The sequence below is a fragment of the Euprymna scolopes genome, chromosome 11 (genome assembly GCF_053919585.1).
Source record: "Euprymna scolopes isolate OS-2025 chromosome 11, ASM5391958v1, whole genome shotgun sequence".
NCBI lineage: Eukaryota > Metazoa > Mollusca > Cephalopoda > Sepiida > Sepiolidae > Euprymna > Euprymna scolopes.
The window spans coordinates 136,084,967-136,110,806 of NC_136492.1; positions in this window are offsets into that span (position 1 = coordinate 136,084,967).

Genomic DNA, 25,840 nt, shown 5'->3' on the forward strand with positions numbered 1-25,840 from the left:
GTTCTGTTCGCTGGGTTGGAAAATATTAATAAAGAATTAGACAGATTGGAACAGACAGGAATACTATCAAAAATAGAACATAGTGACTGGGCAGCCCCCACCGTATATGTAAAGAATAAGAAGATGAAATCAGCGTTTGATAAACTAATGCCAAGACAGGCAATTGTCCGAAACACTACACACATGATGAGAAAGAAATATAACTCGGGAGATCGAGTATATTTCAAGTACTACAGGAATAACACTTCTTACTGTAATGTGGAGTAGTCGATAAACGCATTGGTGATTATACAACAGCAGTCGAAGAGGAGGAAACCATGGGCATCATATACAAATCCCTTAATTTGGAACCGCCTCAATATACACATGAACCCCAAAGATCAGGTAGAAAAAAAGTTTTATGAACATTTATTGTTAAATTCCAAGAGAAAAAGATATTGAAATCTCTGCGACTTAAAATCTTGGGAGGAGGGTGTTATGGTGGCACACATTCATTTGCATATGTGGATAGTAATTACACATAAATAGGAAGACACAGTTAGTCTGAGTGTGTGTTCACTAGAAGCCACCGAAGGCCGCCGAGAGCAGATATGTTTCTCCAGAAAAGACTCTCTTATTTGACACCATTATGTAAATATCCTGTAAATATACCTTTTCCTAATACACTTCTTATTGGATCTACCTTTGTTTGTTGAGTCGTCATTTGTATTGTTTTCTACGTTAATTGTTTCACCCTGGAAACTTTACAACAACAACAACGATAATAATAATAATAAGAATAAAAAGAAGAAGAAGAAGAAGAAGAAGAAGAAGAAGAATATCATCTTTTTTTTTAAATACGTCTTCAGCCAAATTCTCCTAAACAAAATAGTATCCTACATTTATGGCACTTCTCGAGCATTGAGTTCAACAGCGAAATGTGGTATTCGTTTTCAGCATTGCAAAAAACCTATCAAGTAATCATTTTAAAAAAAAGTGTGCAAGTGGATCTTATGTAAATGTGTTTATGCTACTATCTTCTCGGTTTATTCTATCATCGTCAGCAACCTTGAATACGCCTAAAAACATATTTGAGTCCTCTATTTTCTGTTGTAGCGAAATCTAATATTTTCCATTCAATTTTATTTATTAAGTCTTAAAAATGGAAACTTATTGTCGGCCACAGCTTTTAAGAGAAAGAGTTGTACTTAAAAAAATGTTACACTGCAGAAAATTAGGACAATTTGGTTACAGATTAAGAGTTTTGAGCGTTATGTGAGAGCAAGAAAAAATGGACGACACGATATGGTTATATAGTACGTGCAAAAATGGGCGGATAAACATAGAGGGACCTAGGTTCGAAAGCCGATTTATTATAATGGTTGTGTATGTTTCCGCCTACTTTTGGTTTGTATTTGAAAGATTAGAGACGAAAGTGAATTTCCTTAAGAAACACATATTTGGAGACGTACAAATAAGTTATGAAAAATGGTTTCAATCGAGCTAACTAATTCAGCTAAATTTCAAGTTAAATAAATTCATTGTAAATATCGTTTGAAAGATAAATATTAGTTTTCTGGCCATAATTAAAAGATAAAAAGTAAAAAATGTCCTGAGATATTGAATCATACTTTAAAAAAAACACTTGAATGAGCCCTCAAAAAGCACGTAATTCTGCCGTTCACCAAAACGCAACAAATAAAGATCTGGAAACACGATTATGCGGAAACCCAAAATTACAGCACATCAAAACGCTGTTTCAAAATGATGTTATGACATTAAAAGGAGGTAGGGTGTAAGTGTTCTTTTTCCCCCAGACGTGCATCCGTACATTCCTATTCTGAATTTTTTATCAATTTTTATCATTTTTTTTTAATTTAATTATTTTCATGTTCCTGTTTTTAAATTATTTCATTTTTCATTATTGTTCAAGATTATATAGAAAATATGTAACGCCGAAAGTTCCACATGAATATTTTGCATATAACAATTATGCGTAATCTGTAATTAAATAAAAAAGTAGAAATAACTTTGTTATTATAATTATTTTGTGTGAAAATATTAAATAAACAATGCTTAATTCAATGATAATATCGGTAGTTCGCGAAATTTATGTTCCTTCGAGTTATATCAAATGAATTAATACGCACTTTAAGGGATGTTTCATAATGCCCCTGTAAAAAGCAATTTTTTATGGATTGTTTTAATTTACGATGTTTTAATTTCACAAAAAAAGCAAAAATAAATTCATTCATTTGTTTGCTACAGAAAATCATAAATTTAAGAAAGGTATTTTTTTGTTTAAGCAAAAAGTACATTTTCATGAAGATTTTAATAAAATAATGCATTCATTATATTTTCTGAACATTATTTTATGAACACTAAAAAGTTCATTAAAATTAATTAATTTCCTGATTTTTGGTGAATTTTTAAGTAAAGGGAAGGGGTCAAAATGGTTATACATTTTGAGCATCGGCGTTCATTTCTGCCATACCATGTTATACATGTGGAGACTCAAGAAGTGCTTAAAATATAAACAAAACAAACTGCTAGTATTAAGACACTCAATAAATATTCTGATAAAGTTAATTGGGAAGGTTTCTTCCAGTATTTTTATTTTTGTTATTTTTAAGCTATAATTGAGACTAAGCTAAGGATGGCTTTCTAAATAATCTGCAGAACCTGAAGAGGGCAGTTAGTAACTAACTGGGCTTTAGCCAAACAATATAAGACATAATTGAACTTGGGATGAGAAATTGATACTTTTTGTTGGGATTGGGGTTGGTAAAATTATGCGAGTCTGCGCATATAACAATGCTCACCACTCATAAGATGTAGAATTATATTGCGGAAAATTACTTATTTGCGGAAAATTTAAATGCTATATTTTTGTTTTAAGTGGTGGTCATTGTTGTACAGGCTAGCGCGCACACGGATCTATTTATTACATCAAACTTTTGGAAATTCATCTTTTCCCAATTTTACATGTGATATTTGTTTTCAGCATATCCTAACCCCCTTTCACATAACAATTTAATAGATAAATACACTTGGGATGGGAAATTGATACTCTCACCAGAAGATATATGCAGATAAAATCTAACATTATCATAATTATGATAACTTCATTTTAATAAAGATGTCCGCGCATGAAACATCCGATTCCCCATTATTATTATTAACATAAGTTTAATCTATAAACTCGTAGCGAGGCAAAGGTGGATATAATCGAACTACATTTTCGGAAATTGTAGAAATTTTTTAAACATTAATATTCAAACCACATTGGTAAATTACTGGTATTTTTTTCAATTATGTCGTCTTCCTCATTCTGAATCATCTTTAGGATATAATTATCTACATTTCTTGAACTATTATATCCATTACTTTTAAATATTTCAATAATTTGCAGAGAAAAAGACGACCGACTTCGGTTTTCATCCCTTAGTATTAGTTCTATTCAAATTCATACGTTTATTCAAAGGCATTACAGTTTAGAATCACTAATTACTGGATAAATCGTTTAGTCGCATTAGATTCATATTATTTAGATTTTATAAGATTATTAGAGGTTTTATATAATGAAACTTCACAGTAAGCAAGATTAAAAGTACTTTTGGCTGAACAATTCCTATTTGTCATTTCGAAACAATATATATATAAGTTTAGTGGTTAAAGTTAATTTCTGAAAATCAAAATATAGACACATATATCCGTGTTAAGAAGTTATTGCTTGACAAAGGGAATATATAGAAGGGGGTTCGCTTATATCTATATACATATATATATATATATAAATATGTATATAAATATATATATGCATGTATACACACACACACACATGTATATATATATATATATATATATATATATATATATATATATATATATGTGTGTGTGTGTGTGTGAAATGTGCCTTCGTGCAATTTGACATTATAGATTACTACCCGTCCATCACAAAGGATCTCTTTTGAAAGGCAATTGAATTTGCTAAGACGTATACCAAAATCTCCGACGAGGATTTTGATATCATTATGAAATGCCGCACAACTGTCCTTGTCTATAACGGAGAACAATGTGCAAAAATGGGCAAAACGACTTTTTCGGGGTATCAATGTGATCGCTGGACTCTGCAGAGGCAACAGATAGCATTGGACTTTATATCATTTATAATTTAACAAAAGATAATATTATTGATAGAAGGGACATGGTCTTATATCGTGTTGTTGGGCTGATAATAGTGAAGAATGCTACAAGTGTTAAATGTGATCAGATTAGGAGAGCAATCCATAGGGACATGAAAGATTTTGGCCTAAAAGTAGAAGTTGATGCTAATTTAAAACATATTAATTTACTTGACGTTACTTTAGATCTGGATTCGAATACTTATACACCATATATGAAGGATAATGCTAATCCTATTTATATACACCCGCAGTCTAACCATCCACCACCTATTATTAAACATATAACGTTATCTATTGAAACTAGAATAAGTAACAATTCATCTAATGAAGTAACTTTCAATGATTGCAAAGCTATTTATACTACAGCACTTAAAAATAGTGGGTATAAGGACATAGAGATAAAATATAAAGTAATTAACGCTAGCACAAATGGATCTAGAAATCGTGGTAGGAAAATTATTTGTTTCACACCCCCTTTAATATTATTTTGAAAACAAAACGTGGTACAAATTTTTTACAACTTATTAACAAGCATTTCCCACCAAATAATATATTACATGAAATATTTAATAAAAATACATTCAAATTAAGTTATAGCTGTAGTGATAACTTAGAAAGGATGATAAAAAAGCATAATGGAAGAATTTTAAAGACGACTAATAGAGAAGGTTAAAATACTAGTGCAAACACTACGGTGAATAAATGTAACTGTAAAAAGCCTGAGGAATGTCAAATAAAAAATGAATGTCTGACCTCATCAGTGGTATACCAAACTAGGATATTCCCGGTGGAGAACCCAAGGGACGAAAGATTCTACATAGGGAGTACCCAAATGACTTTCAACAATAGATTCTATGGACACACACGCTCGATGAGTAATCAAACATATGAAACCTTATCGTTATATTACTGGAAATTAGTTAGAGAAAATAAAACACCTAGTATAGAATGGAAGATTATTAGGTGGGCCAATACTTGCCACTCATTGATCTCACCATGTCCATTATGCTTATGAGAAAAACTGGAGATACCAGGTATAAAGACAGAGAAAAATTATTAAATATTAAACAAGACACTGCTATATCCTGCAAACATTTCAGAATACACGCACTTAAAGAACTCTAAATTAGTAGACTAGAACAAGTATAAGTACAAGTTGCCCCCATCAAATAAGTCCCCCCACTAAGAGGATAAGTGAGGTCGCAACTATAATCATACCCGTATGGGTTACGTAAGTCGCTTAATATTCTACTTCATCGAGCAGTTATAATATTACTAACCGAAATAAGTACCTGTATGAAGGTATGTTTGAACCTAACGAGTAATAGATTGTTTTGGGCGAACCTCGTAATAATGTATGAATATGGATATTTTTGGGTGTGTGCATGTATGGATATAATATCTTTATATACCCGGGTAGTAAAATTAATTCATAAAAAAATGACGAAATAAATAGATGAAAGAAAGTAAGGAATGAAGGGTCAATGAAAGAAAAGTGGATAAGGAAATTAGGGTGAATAAACTAAAATGAAGGTAAGTACTACAATATATAAGCTTGTATACCCGGTTTGTATAACCTAAATACTCTTAATTCTGTCATGTGTTATTATATGTTATTATTGTATCGTGATACATCTTATGTATATCTGCCTTACCATCGAAAGAGTGTTTACTTAATATGAGGATAGGCCTATGAATTTCCTGCTGAATTCAATATAAATCTTTACGTAGTATAAATTTTTACGGAAAAACCTACAACTTAGGAAAATGTAACAAGCGGGTGGGGCCATGAAATATAACTATGCGTGTGGAGTTTGATAGAAAAAGGGAATTTATATAGTAAATGTATTCATGTCTGTTTCTACTTTAGATGTATCATTTGGTGGCAGGGTACATGTATATATGTATATGTCTATATTTGTGTGAATATGTATGTATGTATGTATAAGTGCATTTTATGTATGCATGTATGTTTGTATATTTATATATATGTGTGTATCTATATATCTGTGTGTATGTCTGTATATGGATGTATTTGTATGTGTGTATGTGTGTAGATGTATGTATATGCACATACATTTCTGAACTATTAGAATAGGATGTCTCGTATATGATTGTTTTAACAATATAGATTACAAGAATGTATGGATATGTATATATGTATATATATAAATATGTATATATATATATATGTGTACGTGTGTATGTGTGTGTATATTTTATATATATATATATATATATATATATATATATATATATATATATATATATATATATATATACACCCGTCTGGAGTGTAGTAGCATACTTTTGCATACACGAAGGGGTTACCACGCTACAGAAGTAAAGAAAAATGGCATTATTTCTCTCCGTATGTCTGTAATGGGTGTGTTATATATGCGCGGGTGTAGCAAATTGTATGCATTTATAAGTGTATTGATATATGTATATAGATACACGTGGGGTTTAGATAACTTTCGTGTTTTATGTTTATTCATATTTTGTTTTTTTATCTGTTTTAATTTTGTTGTATTTTTATTTATTTTTATTTAATTTTATTGATTTTTTGTTTTGTTTTATTTTCCTTAATGTAAATTTTACCTTTATTCCTGCGTAGTTTTAGAGTTATTGTCTAGTTTCAGTACGTGTGTTGTGAATAAAAAAGCATACAGCATGGATTCGCTTTTGAATATATGTATTAATGTGAGGGTGTGTGTGGCGGTGTCTGTGTATGTATGTGTTGTATGTGTGTTGCATGTATGTGTGGGGGGATGTAGATTAAAGGCACCGGTCAGTACTTAGTTGACGATAGCTAAGGTTCTTAACTTACAGATTCCAAGACAAGAAAACTAAATTTTCAAGTACCTTATGCCATATAAAACAAAAGTTCGGTTGGATGGGCGCAAGGAAAATGAAAAAGATGTTTATTATCTTAAAAGACCTCACTCGTCCTCTTACCGTTTGTTATGACTCCCACCCAGGTTGCATTCTAACTTGATAAACGACATAGGAAAATGTATTCGGTGGAAATGTCACTTTCGACGGTAAAACTTGGCCTGAAGACGTAATCCCCCAACGTGTATGATTACAGAAACATGTATGCACATATGTAGGCATTAATGTTGGTACAAATAAAATTAATATATATATACATATATACATATAGACATTTATAAAATATATATGGCGATTAAGCTACACTGAATATTCTGCGTTTCATCGACGATAGGATTCGTCAGGCTTATGCGTGAATTCTGTGGTTGCTTCTTGTTTTTATATATGTTGAGGATTTCTAGTTAGCCAATCAGCTTTCTAGTATCAACCGCGCCCCTTCCTATCAGCCAATGGGCATGCATTTTATCGAACAAAGGATCTGTTTTAGAACTAGGTTATTAGTTTAAGGTAGATATTTTCCTTCCTTTGTATATGTATATAAATATACCTATGTGTACACACATAGATGCACATATATATATATACATATATTTATATATATACATACATATATGTGTGATCGTTTATGCATATTAATGTTTATTTAATTTATTTGTTTGTTTGTTTTCTATTGTTGTTGTTAGTTTAAAAGCTATTTTGTATTGCTATCCTAGAGTAAGTTTTATTTTGTGAACACAGTTGTTTGCTTTTTCTCGTCAACAGTTTAATATATTTTGAGGTTGTTTAAAGTACAGGATAGAAAATTTTTCATGGAGGCATAATTTACATGGGTCGTCTAAATGTCTGCACGTGGTAGCTTGTCTCATTATTTTCAATTCGACTACCGGCGAATGTCCGCTTTCTTTGAGTTCCCAGTATTTATTCGCTAGTGTTGTTTTTATACGGTGTTTTTTTAAATTTTTGAATGTACTTTTGTGGTCATAGTATCAGGTTTTGAAATCTAAGGAAGTCATGCCTATGTAATATTTCTTGTTATTCGGGTTTTCTTTTGCAAATAGTGTTGCTTGATAAACTACACTTTTTGTTAGACATTTATTTTGGACTGGGCAAAGTGTGCGGTGTCTACAATTGCATTAATCTTGTTCGTTATTACTATTTTTATTTATGATATGGTTGTTTTTGTACGGGGTTGGTTTGCTATTATTATGATGACTTCCTTTGATTTCAAAACCCGATACTATGACCACAAAAGTACATTCAAAAATAAAAAACACCGTATAAAAACAATACTGGGAACTCAAAGAAAGCGGACATTCGCCGGTATTCGAATGGAAAATAATGAGACAAGCTACCACGTGAAGACATTAAGACGACCCATGTAAATTATGCCTCCATGAAAAATTTGTCAGCGTGTACTTTAAAGACTCTCAAAATATATTAAACTGTAGACGAGAAAAAGCAAACAACTGTGTTTACAAAATAAAACTCACTCAAGGATAGCGATAAAAAGAGGTTTAAAACTTACAACAACAATAGAAAACAAACAAATAAATAAATTAAATAAACATTGATATACATAAACGATCACACACATATATGTATATATATGTATATATAGGTATATATATGTGCATGTATGTGTGCACACATAGGTATATTTATATACATATAAAAAAGGAAGGGAAATATCTACCTTAAACCACTGACCTAGCTCTAAAACAGATCCTTTGTTCGATAAAATGCATGCCCATTGGATGATAGGAAGGGGCGCGGTGGATACTAGAAAGCTGATTGGCTAACTAGAAATCCTCAACATATATAAAAACAAGAAGCAACCACAGAATTCGCGCATAAGGCTGACGAATCCAATAGTGGATACAACGCAGAATATTCAGTGTAGCTTAATCGCCATATATATTTTATAAATTACTAACTAGCTCTACCTACGTATTGAGCACTTTTGAAGTAAATACTTAAAGTTTACGCATAAATCTATACTTTCGTATATTAAATTTATGTGAGTAGATGAAGTAGTAACATACATATATATAATTAATCCAATATATATATATGTATATATATATATATATATATATATATATATATATATATATCAATTAATTAATACAGAACTCTTATATAACACTAACGTGTTTGTTTTTTAAATTAATTCATTGATTTATATATATATATAGCCATATAACATATAATTTGAAAGCGCGTATTATATTCTATCGAATCGCGTTATTCTTTACCGTTTTCAATATCTTCACTTACTTTTTTTTGCAGTTTGTTCGACAGAATGGAATAAAAATCAAATCCACACAATTTTCTTGTCTACGTTCAAACGAACTCAAAAAGCTGCCAAAACAGCTCTTGATATAATATATGCAAAAAGCGCAGGAAATATTAAGTGGCGTGTGTCCGATCGGTGTTTTATGAAATTTCGCAATGGTGACGAGAGTTTGGTAAAGGAATACGGTCAGCGCGAGCGACTGCAGTTGCTAACGAACGATGAAAATCCTTCATTGAAATAGTCCTTCCAAATAATAAGAGAAGTTGCTGTTGAACTCGGGGTCGACGACTCACAAGTTTATTGCCATTCAAAACAAATGGGGAATTCAAAAACGTTGGATAAATAGGTGTTTCATCAATTCAACGATATTAAAAAAAATGTCGTCGGTTCTAGATGTCTTCGTACGCCCCGTCCGCCCTACAAAATCGACCAAATTTTCGAGCTGATTGTGACATTTGATGATGAGAACTGCATCATCTACGACAACCGGCGACGATTTTTACAGTCGTTTGATGAAGAAGACGACCCACAACAATTCCCGGAGCCGAAATTGCACCAAACATTGTTATGGTGACTGTTGCTCGTCTGTGACTGATCTTATCAATCACAGCTTGTTTGAATACAAGCGAAAAAATTACGACGGAGAAGTACTGAGGACAAATTGATAAAATGCACCAGAAGCTCGAACGTATAATGCTCGATATTTGTCAATATGAAGGGGCCAATTCTCGCAATGACAACGCTAGCCCGCATATCGTTCAATTGACCCGCCGAAGCTGAATGAATCGGGCTAACCACTTTGCCTCATCCGACATACTCACCTGGCCTCTCGCATACCGATTGTCACTTTTCAGAGTATCCCCACAACTTCTTGCGCGAAAAATTTCTTCAAAACTCGATATTATGTCGAATAAACCTTAAATAACTTCATCGCTTCTGGAACTATGAATTTCTATGCGAAGGGTGAAAATGCACTTTTCTGATTGACAACAGTATGCCAATTTAATTAGGTCTTATTTTAATTTATAACATTTATTATGCCAGGAGTTATAATCGTTTGAAATTTGCCGTCCAAAAATAGCATTATTCTTTCACTAATCGCATATATATATATATATATATATATATATATATATATATATATATATATATATATATATATTAGACTAGACTACCCTTACCCGTTGTGTCAGTATGTTATATTAACTATATAATTAATGTATGAGAGTGGCGCATATGACGTAAAGAAAATAGTTTTTGTGATTTAACAGAAACATTGCAATTAAATATATATATATAATCAAAAAGTATATAGATAGATTTCGATGAGTCGTTCTGCTTATAATTGTTTATATTTGGGTAAAAACATACAGGTATCAAATTATAAGTGGTTTGCTATACTTGTAGGTAAATGTGCACTGAACAGATAACATAATACTTAAAGTTTAATTCAAATTTTGATAAATCTTTTAATTTAAACGCGAACAAAATTGGAACGCTGAAAGCGTACAAAGTAAAACAATGCTTTTTATTGTCGCGTTAATTATTTATTGATAACGAAATTTAAAAAAAAAATTTGGGGGGCTTATTTGTTTATGTTGGTAGTGGAGAAGAAACTCTATGAATTTTTTTAGGAAGGTGTATTAAAAAATGTAAAATACATTTAAAAAAAAAGAAGGCGGTGAGTAATCGTCGTTGTAAAAGGTTATTATTGTTGTCAACGAGTTAAAGTAGATTCATTTCTAAGAAAATTGAGTTGAAGTAACTAAAACGTAATACGAAAATGAACGACTTTAAAAACAACCGAAATTTTTAACAATTGTTTATTTGGATAATTTAAACGAGAAAAAAACTGGGGCGCTGAAAACGTACACAGTAAACCAATATGTTTTATGGGCGCGTTGATATTTAGTATAATATATATCGTTTATATAAAATAGATCGATGACTATACGTATTATCTGAAATCACGTCTTGCGTTTCCTTCCCATATGTTGAAGTTTTTTTATTCAATAAATTTAAGACATTCGCTTTTCTAAGGACGTCCGTTTGTTCGAACGAAACCGGCCCAGCGATTTGTGTTTATTTGTTTATGCATTTATCGGTTAAAGTTTATGTACACATGCGCAACCCGAATTGGTAAACCGGATGCTGGGTTACAAAACCTGTTACAAGGTCATTTGAATTTTGTAATTCTGTATATATATATATATATATATATATATATATATATATATATATATATATATATATATATATATATATATCACAGACCGTCTGAAACGCGCGTAAACGATTTCAATGACTTAAAAACATTATTACAATGATCCAAACATAATTCTCAATGAAAAACCACGACACGGAATAATAAAAGAATGTTAAAAAATACACATTGTTCGTGACTACCCCCTTATTGAAATATATATATATATATATATATATATATATATATATATTTATATATATATATATGTGTGTGTGTGTATGTGTGTGTTTATGTATGTATAAATTATGTTATCTACTTTGCCAATTTGGTACAAACAATTATATATATATACTAAAAATTAAAATAAGACATGCCTAATATATCATAAATAGCAGCTAAAACTTAACTTACATTGACTCCAACACAGCTTCTCTGCAACGACTGCGTACGTGTGTAATGTAATTTATTCTTGTACAGTTACGTAATCCGCATTAAGTATTTGACAACTCGTCACTCTATCCAACTCTTTTGCATAACATCTACCAAATTGAGACCCAAAACGTAAATCATACGACCACCATACTCTAAGGACTTGTATCTTTATCTACACACCGTGCCAGAATTATATCCAAATCGATATTTTTGTTCTAACTCCGATACTTTTCAATGAAAATTCGTGAAACATCGTGCTGTATACGGCAACACTAAAGCATGCGCAGATATAAAATTTTAATCTTATCTGCGCAATAACGAGCAAACGGCAGTCATTTTTGTGACTTTCAGTTTTTTTTTCCGCGTTCCAACTTTATATGCAAGATGGAACGAAAAGGTACGTTAAGTCAAGCTGAGAGGTCTAAAATTATTCAAAGGTTGCATACTCAAATTTGCATTTTAGAAATTGTCAAAGAATTACACCGTGATCATCGAACAATTAAACAATATTGTACTAACCCTCAACTTTGATATGATATTGCAGCACTTCACCGTAATTTGGCATTGGTTTGCATATAAAATTGCCACGCTGAAAAAAATACAAATCACTAAAATGGCTGCCAAATATTTATTACTATGCATATTAGCTTAACATTTTAGAGCTGCGCTTGTGTTAATGTTGACATATAACGTGCTAAATTTCACATATGAAAATTAACGGAGTTAGACCAAAATATCGATGTGCATAAAATTCTGGCACGGGGTGTAGAATAGCTAACTGTATATGCCGCCCTATTCATTTCCATCTACTCCAGGATTAAACGCCACCGATTGACGCAACTCGAATAAATGGTGTCACCAACGCATTATGTCATACTATAGGAATCTTATTCACGTGTTAAACTTTATTGCATCTCGTTCAGACATAACCCCTACATGCATATTTGCATAATTATATATCTTAAAAATACTAATGTATACATTTTCTCAGCCGTACATCGTACATCACCCCGCGCATCTGGACGCCACCTAGAAATATCTTCCTCCTCTAATTTTATCTATACACATGAAAATAATATGACCCCCCAAAGACAATTACTCGTTAAATGTTTATTTTGACAAAGTAACCGCATGACATTAACCTGTAAACTCGTGCTACTATACAATATACTTCGGTAGAAGTTACCCATACATTGAAAAAACACTTAATCACACTCTCTCGAAAGACTCTCCACTGCACATACAAGTCACCATAACAAGCTTTACAATCCTTCACCAGGTAATCCTAAATGACATTGCGTCTTCATCCTACAGTTCTCTACAATATTCCAACTATATTTCCCTCTTTCTATATGAAAATGAATCCAAACATGTATCTGAAGTTCTCATAAGATGCATGTCAGAAAACATACTTTTCTATCTCCTGTAACGTTATGCACGTTTACACAAGTGTTAACAGGAATTAACTCGGGACCCAACAGATGGTTGATCCGTTGAAATAAGACCAATATAAGGAATAACTGGAATCATTTTTTCCGTCGACAAAACAACATTTATTTCTACTGTTTCAACGTAACTGTAATCCACTGAAATGTTATCCTTGGCATGTGCACACGTGCTCCTTCTTGTTGTTTGCTTTTTCCTACACAGATCGTCATTCGCATACATCCGCCATACGTGTCTCCCCTCTCAGTAACGCTTGAAGATGAGTCCTTTCATTCTGTTTGTGTGTTCAGACATTCTAAACCTGGCCGCAGTATCAAGTAATATTGAAAACTTGGGCTTTTAGTTGCGTTTTCAGACTTTTCAATGTAATACCGTATCAACCAACTCGAGATATATCGTAAATAGGATATAAACAATACATATCGTAAATAGGATATAAATAATACATATCGTAAATAGCATATAAATAATAAAAGATTCCAAGCAAAAAGCGCGCGATATCTACTATTATGAGCCAACCTTAGACAACACCCTTACATGTATAATGTGCAAAAGTACTTAGATAACGAACTATTTACGAGCGTCTTTTTACGCTGCATAGATATGCATTATGATACGTATAGCTATATCTGATCTACAGGAAACGAGTCATTCCCCTTTAGGGTCTTGCTACAACTCCATTCAGAGTTATCCTTTAACCCATACGAAACTTCTTCTTTCACGCATTTGCATCTTTGAACACGCTACATATATTTGTCATTATATATACATATATATACATACATATATATATGTGTGTGTGTGTGTGTGTATATACTAGCAAAATTACTCGCGCTTCGCTGTACGCTCGGGTACCTGCTAAGATAGCACCCTTGCAGAAATCTAATATTTTAAAGCAACAATTCGTTAAGGTGTTTAACACTTATTTAACTACCTTCTTAAGTAACTGAATTCAAAATATGAACTTTAAAGCAAATTGAGTATATCAAAAGTTGCATTTATATTGTTACTAATAAAAATTGAATGAATTACAAAAAATCGCATTTCTTTAATCGGTTGACGAGTCTAATCTGATTGAAATTCACAAAGAAGTTTTCAAATGCAATGGACTGTGAAGAAACCCAACAGAGTACAAAATAGACGTCGTGGTTAAATGGGGGATACCCTTTTCTCTTTCCTGCAACCTCTCTCCCACAAAAGAGACGTTCCGAGCCTGTATTTGTTTTATCGTTATTTCCATAGCTAGCGCTCGCCCAAGCTCCAATCTCTGGCCCCCTAGCAAATATTTCACGAAAAACACTAGTCTAGATTAAACCACTTTCCTCACTCTTTATCTGTGCCTAAATCAAAATATAGATTCCATGAACAAAGCTTCTTTTTAGAAGGGAGCGCATGTGGAACTCTATTCCGTTTGCCTGTTTCTCACCTGAGTGTAACGTGGATGTCCTCAAGTCCAACATAAACAAATTATTGATAAACCGCCCCCTTAAGTTAGACACTTTATTAAATCTCCATTACTAACGGTTGCTACGATATCCCATTGATTACTGTACAGGCAATAACCATTATTCCCGAGTGGCTTCCAGGCCTTGATAAGTGGTGACTGCCATGTAAAAAAACATCTGGTGTGCACCATCCCAAGGTGAGGAAGTTTATGAATGCGACTTTAACCTTTTACCTTGACTCTTAATATGCTCTGCATTATCCCTAGGTCGGAGACTATTATCATGTAAAGTTTAGTCATGATCGTGCTGGGGGCTGTAGGATAGCATGTATACATAGGCTATGTATTTGATCTTTGATCTTTATTATAAACATATGTGTACACCATCCCTGGACGATGAATTATCATCATCCAATTTTGGACACCATCGTTTCGGTGGTGAAAGGTGTAGGGGTGTATACACACATACGCATACACACACCACACACACACGAACGCTATTAATATATATATATATATGTATATATATATATATATATATACATATATATATATATGATTGCACCGTCTTGTCAGACGAGTGCCACCCCCTCAGACATTTAAAATCCATAAGCCCAAATACCTGAGGGAGTATCTATACAAAGATGATGTTAAAGAGTCTTAGCTTTGTACGACAGCTAAGTCTCTTGGTTCAAAATGTTGAGATCCAGCAACATGCAAGAGCAAGATAGCCATCAACAAATTAAACTGCAGACCAGCTTAATTCGGGTAATGGTTTTCCGCTTTATGTTTTTTTTTAATCAGAGATTTGCTTCTCCTAGAAAGGTTACCTTCACCACGGCTTACGGGAGCCCTCTCCACCCAATACACACACGCACACACACACACAAATATACACGGTGCTAGTTGGCCGTTGACCCAGAAAAAGAGTTCATTCGCCCTTTGGAAGGTCTTGTTTTTAATCCTTCAGGGAGACTAGCCACCCTCCTCACCAAACAAGTCTGGTGGGGGAACCAGTTTAGTCGCCGGTAACTAAATATATACACGCGCATGCAAACCTGGGGGGCAGCATCATGCAAAGTTTTGTCATAATCTCTTCAGCCGGGGAGGCTGAGGTGTATTGTACACACAGACACAGACACGTGGACGTTACTACTTTATATATATATATATATATGTATATATATATATATATATAAATATATATATACATATATATACATATATAAATATATATATATATCAAAAACATCGTTAAACTCACTACTCGTTCAAGCAGCCGCCAATAGCGTAATGGTTAGGAGCCTTGACTGCCGTACAAACGGTCGGGTTTCAATCCTGGCTTGAGGTAGTTGCCTGTCTAGCCGCACTGATGAGCTGTGAAACAGCGAAACAGTACTGTATGTGGATGACTATAGTGCTCCTCACCTTGAGTTGAGCATATTGAGAAGTGAAACACGAATTACCATTAGCATATAAGCGACGCTCTTTGTGTAAACAAATCGAGCGGAGGTATTTCAGACGATATCAAAAACATCGTTAAACTCACTACTCGTTCAAGCAGCCGCCAATAGCGTAATGGTTAGGAGCCTTGACTGCCGTACAAACGGTCGGGTTTCAATCCTGGCTTGAGGTAGTTGCCTGTCTAGCCGCACTGATGAGCTGTGAAACAGCGAAACAGTACTGTATGTGGATGACTATAGTGCTCCTCACCTTGAGTTGAGCATATTGAGAAGTGAAACACGAATTACCATTAGCATATAAGCGACGCTCTTTGTGTAAACAAATCGAGCGGAGGTATTTCAGACGATATCAAAAACATCGTTAAACTCACTACTCGTTCAAGCAGCCGCCAATAGCGTAATGGTTAGGAGCCTTGACTGCCGTACAAACGGTCGGGTTTCAATCCTGGCTTGAGGTAGTTGCCTGTCTAGCCGCACTGATGAGCTGTGAAACAGCGAAACAGTACTGTATGTGGATGACTATAGTGCTCCTCACCTTGAGTTGAGCATATTGAGAAGTGAAACACGAATTACCATTAGCATATAAGCGACGCTCTTTGTGTAAACAAATCGAGCGGAGGTATTTCAGACGATATCAAAAACATCGTTAAACTCACTACTCGTTCAAGCAGCCGCCAATAGCGTAATGGTTAGGAGCCTTGACTGCCGTACAAACGGTCGGGTTTCAATCCTGGCTTGAGGTAGTTGCCTGTCTAGCCGCACTGATGAGCTGTGAAACAGCGAAACAGTACTGTATGTGGATGACTATAGTGCTCCTCACCTTGAGTTGAGCATATTGAGAAGTGAAACACGAATTACCATTAGCATATAAGCGACGCTCTTTGTGTAAACAAATCGAGCGGAGGTATTTCAGACGATATCAAAAACATCGTTAAACTCACTACTCGTTCAAGCAGCCGCCAATAGCGTAATGGTTAGGAGCCTTGACTGCCGTACAAACGGTCGGGTTTCAATCCTGGCTTGAGGTAGTTGCCTGTCTAGCCGCACTGATGAGCTGTGAAACAGCGAAACAGTACTGTATGTGGATGACTATATATGTATATATATATATATATATATATATATATATATATATATATATATATATAGAGAGAGAGAGAGAGGATTCGAAAGAAATCTATATTAAAGAAGTTATCCCATTTTTATATTAAAGTAAGCGAATCTATTCTAATACATAGGTGTGCGTTTGTTACCGTTTATAGCAAAATTATTGTATTGTATTTTTTAAGAGCATTATTTCACCTTTATTTATATATTTATTATACTTTCCAAGCTTCAGCGTCTGCCCCATCGACGCAATGTAGCATCCATCTACCAGTTCCACCAGTACTTTAACGGTGTATGTTCCGCCGAGCTGCAAGCACTTGTACCCCCTCTACGTAAATCCCCCCGCAAACCCGACAAGCAGTACAAGCACACCCCTTCACAGTAGAGATTCCTAGTTGAAAGAGAGGCTTCTACTCCAGTAGTGTATACTCCAGAAACGCTAAACTTTGGAACTCCCTGCCAGGTTCCTGCTTCCTCAACTGTACTGACATACAAAAGTTCAAGTGTAACATGAACCGACATCTTGCTGCCGAACTCCTCACCTAGTGCCCCTGTAGCATGTGTCCCTAATAGTAGCCCTCTTAATCAAAGTGGCAATGTGCCTTGTTTGGAGTGAAAATGTAATAAAAAAAATTAACAAATTAAATTGTTGATAGCATAACCAACAAAACAAAAAGTACTTTTTTGTTCATAACACAATATTTCGTTTTAAAAAATCTAAAATATTACATTTCTATCGGAGTTATTTCCGGTGAAATAATGTTTACTATGAAACTATGGCAAGTTATATAAAATGCTTTTACAAAAGAAATGAGAAAGGAATTTTATTTTTCTCATTCTGCTGACAGTTTTGCGTCCGCTTTTTTTATTTACATGATCTGCTTAAAAAAATCCAATTGTAAACAAACGAACAAACAAATAAACAGAGATATCATTTTTTTAATTGTAAAATTTAGGGGCATAAATTATTTGACTGTAAAAACTACAAACAAAAATGAGGTATATTTAGTCTAAATTATTGAGTAATAACAATAAAACTTCTTATTGTTCTACCAACTATTTAAGGTGTAATAATAATATTCCATAAGTTTTCATAATTTACTATGGCCGCCAATTATTTATATAACAAATTATCTGTGTACAATGCGTCGGATATAGATGTTTGTGTCTAAAAATGAATTGAATATTTTTTCAGGGAACTTTAATCCATAAATATAAAATGCACTATTACCCGCTATAGAAAAGTTAACCACAATAAAATATTAAATGTATCTATTTAATTTCTAACCCAAAAAATTAAAAATTGTCCAATAACAACCTCACTATTTATCTATTTATTTATATACATATCTTTCTACACATGTATATAAATATATACATAAATGTTATATATATATATATATATATGTATATATATATGCATATTTTTAAGAACCATTTCTTATTTGTTATTACACTAAAACACTTAATAATTATCTGGAATTGCCTATTTTAAGTGTGTTTCTCATTTTAGTTAATGTTCATGAATTGTCTAGCATTTTATTACAAGTGTCATATAATTTCGTTTCATATAATTAAAAAAAACAGCTATTCTTTGCTATATGTATAAGTTGGCTAAAATATGTCAGTGTTCTTAAGAGAATATTGTTGCATTCTTTAAAACGTCGAGGAATAAGATTTACGATTCATCGTTTTGTTGTCGAAAAAAAAAATTTTACGTGTAAATATACTCTTCAGTTACATTTAAGCTTCTTATATTAAGCTCTACATTATATTGTCTCCGTTGGGGGATTTTTATTTGTGTGGGATAAATATTATTACAAATATGTATATTAGATTGAAGTTTACATTAGCTTTTGTCTAGTCAACTTTCCTTTTCTACTGCGTGATACTATATATATATATATATATATATATATATATATATATATATATATATATATAGTAATTTATAAAATATATATGGCGATTAAGCCCAACTGAATATTCGGCATTTCACCCACCGTAGGATTCGTCAGGCTTATTAACGAATTATGTGGTTGTTTCCCCTTTTTATATGGCCCTTTTCTGTTGAGGATTCTAGTTCGCCAATCAGCTTTATAGTATCCACCGCGCCCCTTCCTATCAGCCAATGGGCATGCATTTTATCGAAAAAATAATCTGTTTTAGAACTAGGTTAGGTGTTAAAGGCAGACGTTTTCTTTCTTTTTTTAATATATGTATATAAATATATATATATATATACATACATACATGCACCCATATATACACATATATATATGTGTGTGTATGTGTGTTTGTTATCGTTTATGTATATCGATGTTTATTTAATTTATTTATTTGTTTATTTTCTAATGTTTTTCTTAGTATTAAGGCTATTTTGTATCGCTATCCTAGAGTAAGTTTTATTTTGTGAACACAGTTGTTTGCTATGTCTCTTCTACAGTAATAGATTTTGGGGGTCTCTAAAGTAGATGAAGGCATAATCTACATGGGTCGTCTACATGTCTCCACGTGGTAGCTTGTCTTATTATTTTCCATTCGACTACCGGCGAATGTTCGCTTTATTTGAGTTTCCAGTATTTATTCGCTAGTGTTGTTTTTACACGGTGTTATTTATTGTTGAATGTAGTTTTGTGGTCATAGTATCGGGTTTTTAAATCTAAGGAAGCCATGCCTACGTAATATTTCTTGCTATTCGGGTTTTCTTTCGCAAATATTGTTGCTTGATAAACTACGCTTTTTGTTAGACATTTATTTTGAACTTGGCAAAGTGTGCGGTGTCTACAGTTGCATTTATATTGTTCGTTATTAGTATTTTTATTTATGGTATAGGGTTGGTTTCTTATTGGTATTATTATTATTATTATTATCATTATTATTAATAATAATTTTATTGTCATTATTATTGATTTTATTGTTATTATTATTATTATTATTATTATTTCTGCTAGTGTTGATTTTATTTTTCTCATGGTGTCTACATTTTTATTGTTTATTTTGTTGTTGTTTACATTGTTTTTATTTAGTATTTTATTATTTTGTGCTTTAATTATCATCTCGAAATTTTCGCAACAACTGTAGGATGTTTAAGGTATTTTTATTTAAGATTTTGTGTAAGGGGTTGGTGGCAGGAAAGTGGTTTTCAATAAGATCTAGAAATTTCTTGCAAAGTTTTGTTTTTAACATTTGATTGTATGGGGCCATATGCCCAATTATAGTTCTTTTTCTTCTATTTTTAATGTTATTATAGTTGTTGGTGTTTGGTTGCTCATATTTGATATCGATATTTTTGTATCCACTATTTTTTAGGGCTGTTTCGTAGATATTGGTTGACCTGTTAAATGCATTTTCATCGCTTGAGTTATTACTGAGTCTACTTACGATCGAGTTAGGAATGTGTTTTATGATTGATGGTGGGTGATTGTACTTAGGGTTTACGTAAATTGGAGTAGCGTTATCTTTTAAGTATGGTTCATATCTGTTTTTATCTAAGTTTAACGTGACATCTAGGAAGTTTGTTATTTTTATGTTAACTGATACGTCTGCTTTAAGGACTAACGTTTTCATTTCCTTGTGTATGATTTTCTAAAAAAAATTCTCCCTTGACTTTGTTGGAGTTTTTTTTTTATTTTTTTTATTTTATTTTATTTTTTTTTTTACAAAGGCATCACCACATTATCAAGGCCCAGAGGCCACTCAAGGATAAGGGTTAAAGAGTGTACAGTAGAAGTTGGTCAATATAGTAATCATTAGTAATGAAAATTTGGTAAATTTAATAACTTATATGGAACGGCTCATCAAGAACTTATTTACTTTAGACTTGAACAAAACCATATTGTAGTCAGCCGGAAAGCAGGAAAACGGAAGACAATTCCACAGGCGTGCAGTTCTAAGAAAGAAGCTTTGTTCATGGAATCTACGTTTAGGTTTAGGCACAGATAAAGAGTGGGGGAAATTATTGATAGTGTTTACAGCTAGACGAGTGTTTCTTGTGAAAGTTTGGCGAGGGGGGACCATAGATTGAAGCTCAGTTGAACACTTTCCATGAAAATAACGATACATCAGAGACAAACTCGCAACATCTCTTCTGTGAGATAGAGGTTGCAAGGAGGAGAAAAGGCCATCTCCTACGAGGCTACGAAGTCTATTTTGAACTCTATCAAGGCAGGACAAGTTCTTTCTAGCAGCTCCTGCCCAGATGTGGCAACAGTATTCCATCCTTGGACGTACCTGGCTCTTATATAGATAGAGAATAGCATCAGCAGTGAGATATCTACTGGATCGATAGAAAGATCCCACCATTTTTCCAGCGGCCTTGGCAACAGATTTGATATACGTGTTCCATTTAAGATCAGGAGTAATGGTCAAGCCCAGAAGCTTGTCAAAACTTGAGGCCTCCTGAAGACGAGAGCCATTCATTTCAATTGATGACAAATGTGGATTAGAATGTTGATGATGTAAAGAGAGAAGCTTGGTTTTAGATGCATTAAAAGTAACCAGCCACTCCTTTCCCCATTGTACTACGTGCTCAAGATCAGAGGAGAGAGAATTGGAGAGAACTTGCTCGTTTACTGTCTTAGATGTGGTACCATAAATGGTAGTGTCGTCAGCATAAATGTCTACAAATGATGTAAGGATATGATTTGGAAGATCATTAATGTAGATCAGGAAAAGAGTTGGGCCCAGGATGGATCCCTGAGGGACACCGGCATTAATATTGTGAGCTTCTGATTTTTGCCCCTCAACTACTACTCTTATGAATCTATCAGAAAGAAATGATTTAATAATTGAGAAGACTTTTCCAGCTATACCATAGCTAGCGATCTTATGAAGTAAACCTTTATGCCATACCCTATCAAAGGCTTTAGATATGTCAAGAGCAATTGCCCTAGAAAGATTGCCACCGTCGAGAGATTTGCTAATCCTATGCGATATAACTGTAAGCACATCTGCTGTAGATCTAGCAGAACGGAAACCATATTGAGTGTCACTAAGAAGGTTATTTTTGTTGAGATGTTTGATTACTTTATTATAGCTACTCCGTCATCTCTATATAGGCCGATATCCGTAGTATCGAATATGCTTGTGAGGGTATATAGAATGTATAATCTCACAAGATCTGATGCCTCTGAAGAAGCTCTGGCACCCATGGCCAAATCAAACGAATTTGTCATTTTAGTTCTTATCCATTGGTTATTGTTATTAATGTTTTTTACATAGGCATCACCACATTATCAAGGCCAAGAGGCCACTCATGGATAAGGGTTAAACAGTATACAGTAGAAATTTGACAATATAGTAATCATTAGTAATGAAAATTTGGTAAATTTGATAACTTATATGGAACAGCTGCACAAGAACTTATTTACGTTAGACTTGAAGACAACCATATTGTAGTCAGCCGGAAAGCAGGAAAACGGAAAACAATTCCACATGCGTGCAGTTCTAAGACAGACGCTTTGTTCATGGAATCTACGTTTAGGTTTAGGCACAGATAAAGAGAAGGGGGATTATTGATAATGTTTACAGCTAGACGAGTGTTTCTTGTGAAAGTTTGGCGAGGGGGGACCATAGATTGAAGCTCATTCGAACAGTTTCCATGAAAATAACGATACATCAGAGACAAACTCGCAACATCTCTTCTGTGGGATAGAGGTTGCAAGGAAGAGAAAAGGCCATTTTCTTACGAGGCTACGAACTCTATCAAGGCAGGCCAAGTCCTTTCTAGCAGCTCCTGCCCAGATATGGCAACAGTATTCCACCCTTGGACGTACCTGGCTCTTATATAGATCGAGAATAGCATCAGCAGTGAGATATCTACCGGATCGATAGAAAGATCCCACCATTTTCCAGCGGTCTTAGCAACAGATTTGATGTACATCTTCCATTTAAGATCAGGAGTAATGGTCAAGCCAAGAAGCTTGTCAAAACATGAGGCCTCCTGAAGACGAGAGCCATACATTTCAATTGATGCCAGATGGGGATCAGAATGTTGATGATGTAAACAGAAAAGCTTTGTTTTAGATGCATTAAAATTAACCAGCCACTCCTTCCTCCATTGTACTACGTGCTCAAGATCAAAGGAGAGAGAATTGGAGAGAACTTGGTCGTATACTGTCTTAGATGTGCTACCATAAATGGTAGTGCCGTCAGCATAAATGTCTACAAATGATGTAAGGATGTGATTTGGAAGATAATTAATGTAGATAAGGAAAAGAGAGGGGCCCAGGATGGACCCCTGAGGGACACCGGCATTAATACTGTGAGCTTCTGATGTTTGCCCCTCAACTACTACTCTTATAAACCTATCAGAAAGAAATGATTTAATGATTGAGAAGACATTTCCAGTAATACCATAGCTAGAGATCTTATGAAGTAAACCTTTATGCCATAACCTATCAAAGGCTTTAGATATGTCAAGAGCAATTGCCCTAGAAAGGTTGCCTCTGTCGAGAGATTTTATAATCCTATGAGATATAACTGTAAGCACATCTGCTGTAGATCTAGCAGAACGGAAACAATATTGAGTGTAACTAAGAAAATTATTTTTGTTGAGATGGTTGATTACTTCTGTATTTAACACAGATTCCAGCAACTTACTCATGACGCACAGGAAACTTATTGGCCTGTACTGAGAGGAGGATGAGCAATCACCTTAATTCTTAAATACAGGGCATACTGATGATATTTTCAAGGAAGATGGGAAACTATTCTCCTTAAGACAACGTTTACACTGTTTTGTAAGTATGGGCGCTAGTTCAGGTTGAAGTTTTATTAGAACAAATTTTCTACATTTTTTAATGATGTTGATTTCGTCCGAGGATATATCAGTGTATGCCTCGGCAAATTCTCGGACAATGTTAAAAACTTTTTCGGATATCGAGGGATAAATATCTATGATGTCAAACTGTATAAACGTACATTTATCTTTGTTTTCTATATTTTTAAACCAGGTGGTTGTTTCGGTAGTATTTGCCCACTGGTTTAGTTCTAGGTCTTGTTTGATTTGTTTGTTTACTCTAGAAAGTATAGTTTTGCTAATTCTACCTATTTCTGGTTTAGTTGGGTTTATCAGGTGTGTGCTAGGATTATTATTAAAGTCTCTGTTGTGGTCTTTTAGGAGAATGTATGTAGAGGATTCAATTTGCCAACTGTATCGGCAATTTTTAAGTTATCGGTAGTTTGTTTACTTTCAGTATTTATTATATCTATTTAGTCGCTTCATTTGGTTCCAGTTTTCTATTCGACTACCGACTTTGCCCAGTTCTAAATAAATGTCTAACAACAAAACAAAAACTTGTTAAAAACAAAACTTGGCAAGAAATTTTTAGATTTAATCGAAAAATACATTCCCGCAACAAACCTCTTACACAAAATATTCACTAAACATACCTTAAAGTTATCCTACAATTGTTGGAAAAATTTAGAGATGATAAATAAAGCACATAATAACAAAATACTAAATAAAACAATGTAAACAACAACAAAATAAACAATAAAAAGTAAACACCACGACAAAAATAAAAATGACACTAGTAGAAATAATAATAATAATAATAATAATATTAATAATAATAAAAATAATAATAATAATAATAATAATAATAATAATAATAAACCAACCCCGGACAAGAACAACCATACTATAAATAAAAATACTAATAACGAACAAGATAAATGCAACTGGAGACACCGCACACGTTGCCCAGCTCAAAATGAATGTCTAACTAAAAGCGTCGTTTATCAGGCAACAATATTTGCGAGAGCATTTTTGAAGTAAATACTTAAAGTTTACGCATAAATCTATACTTTCGTATATAAATTTTATGTGAGTAAATTAAGTATATATATATATATATATATATATATATATATATATATATATATCGCTCTCTCTCTCTCTCTCTCTCTATATATATATATATATATATATATATATATATATATATATATATATATATAAAGTCGTATTGTTGCTTGTTGACTCCTAGATGAGTTAATAAATACAAAAGGGAAATTTGTTCACACAAGAAAAGTGTGACCTGTTTAATCCCCTTATTTGAACGGAGTAAACTGTTTGAATCAGAAAAATGTGAGTGTGGAAAGACAGTTGAATTTAACACACTCAAACACACACACACACATGCGCATATATTTATATATAGAGAGAGATAGATGAGTGTATATATATCGTAAAGGAGGTGGTGATGTGGGTGCTTAGAAATCGTGTTCGTGTGCACACACACGCCCACGCGCTCTCTTAAAACCCTCACCAAACCTTCTTTTCATATAGTCTGGTACATGCGTCCGCTATCTATACACCCTCGTAATTACCTCCCTTAATATATATATATATATATATATATATATGGTTTCAAAATA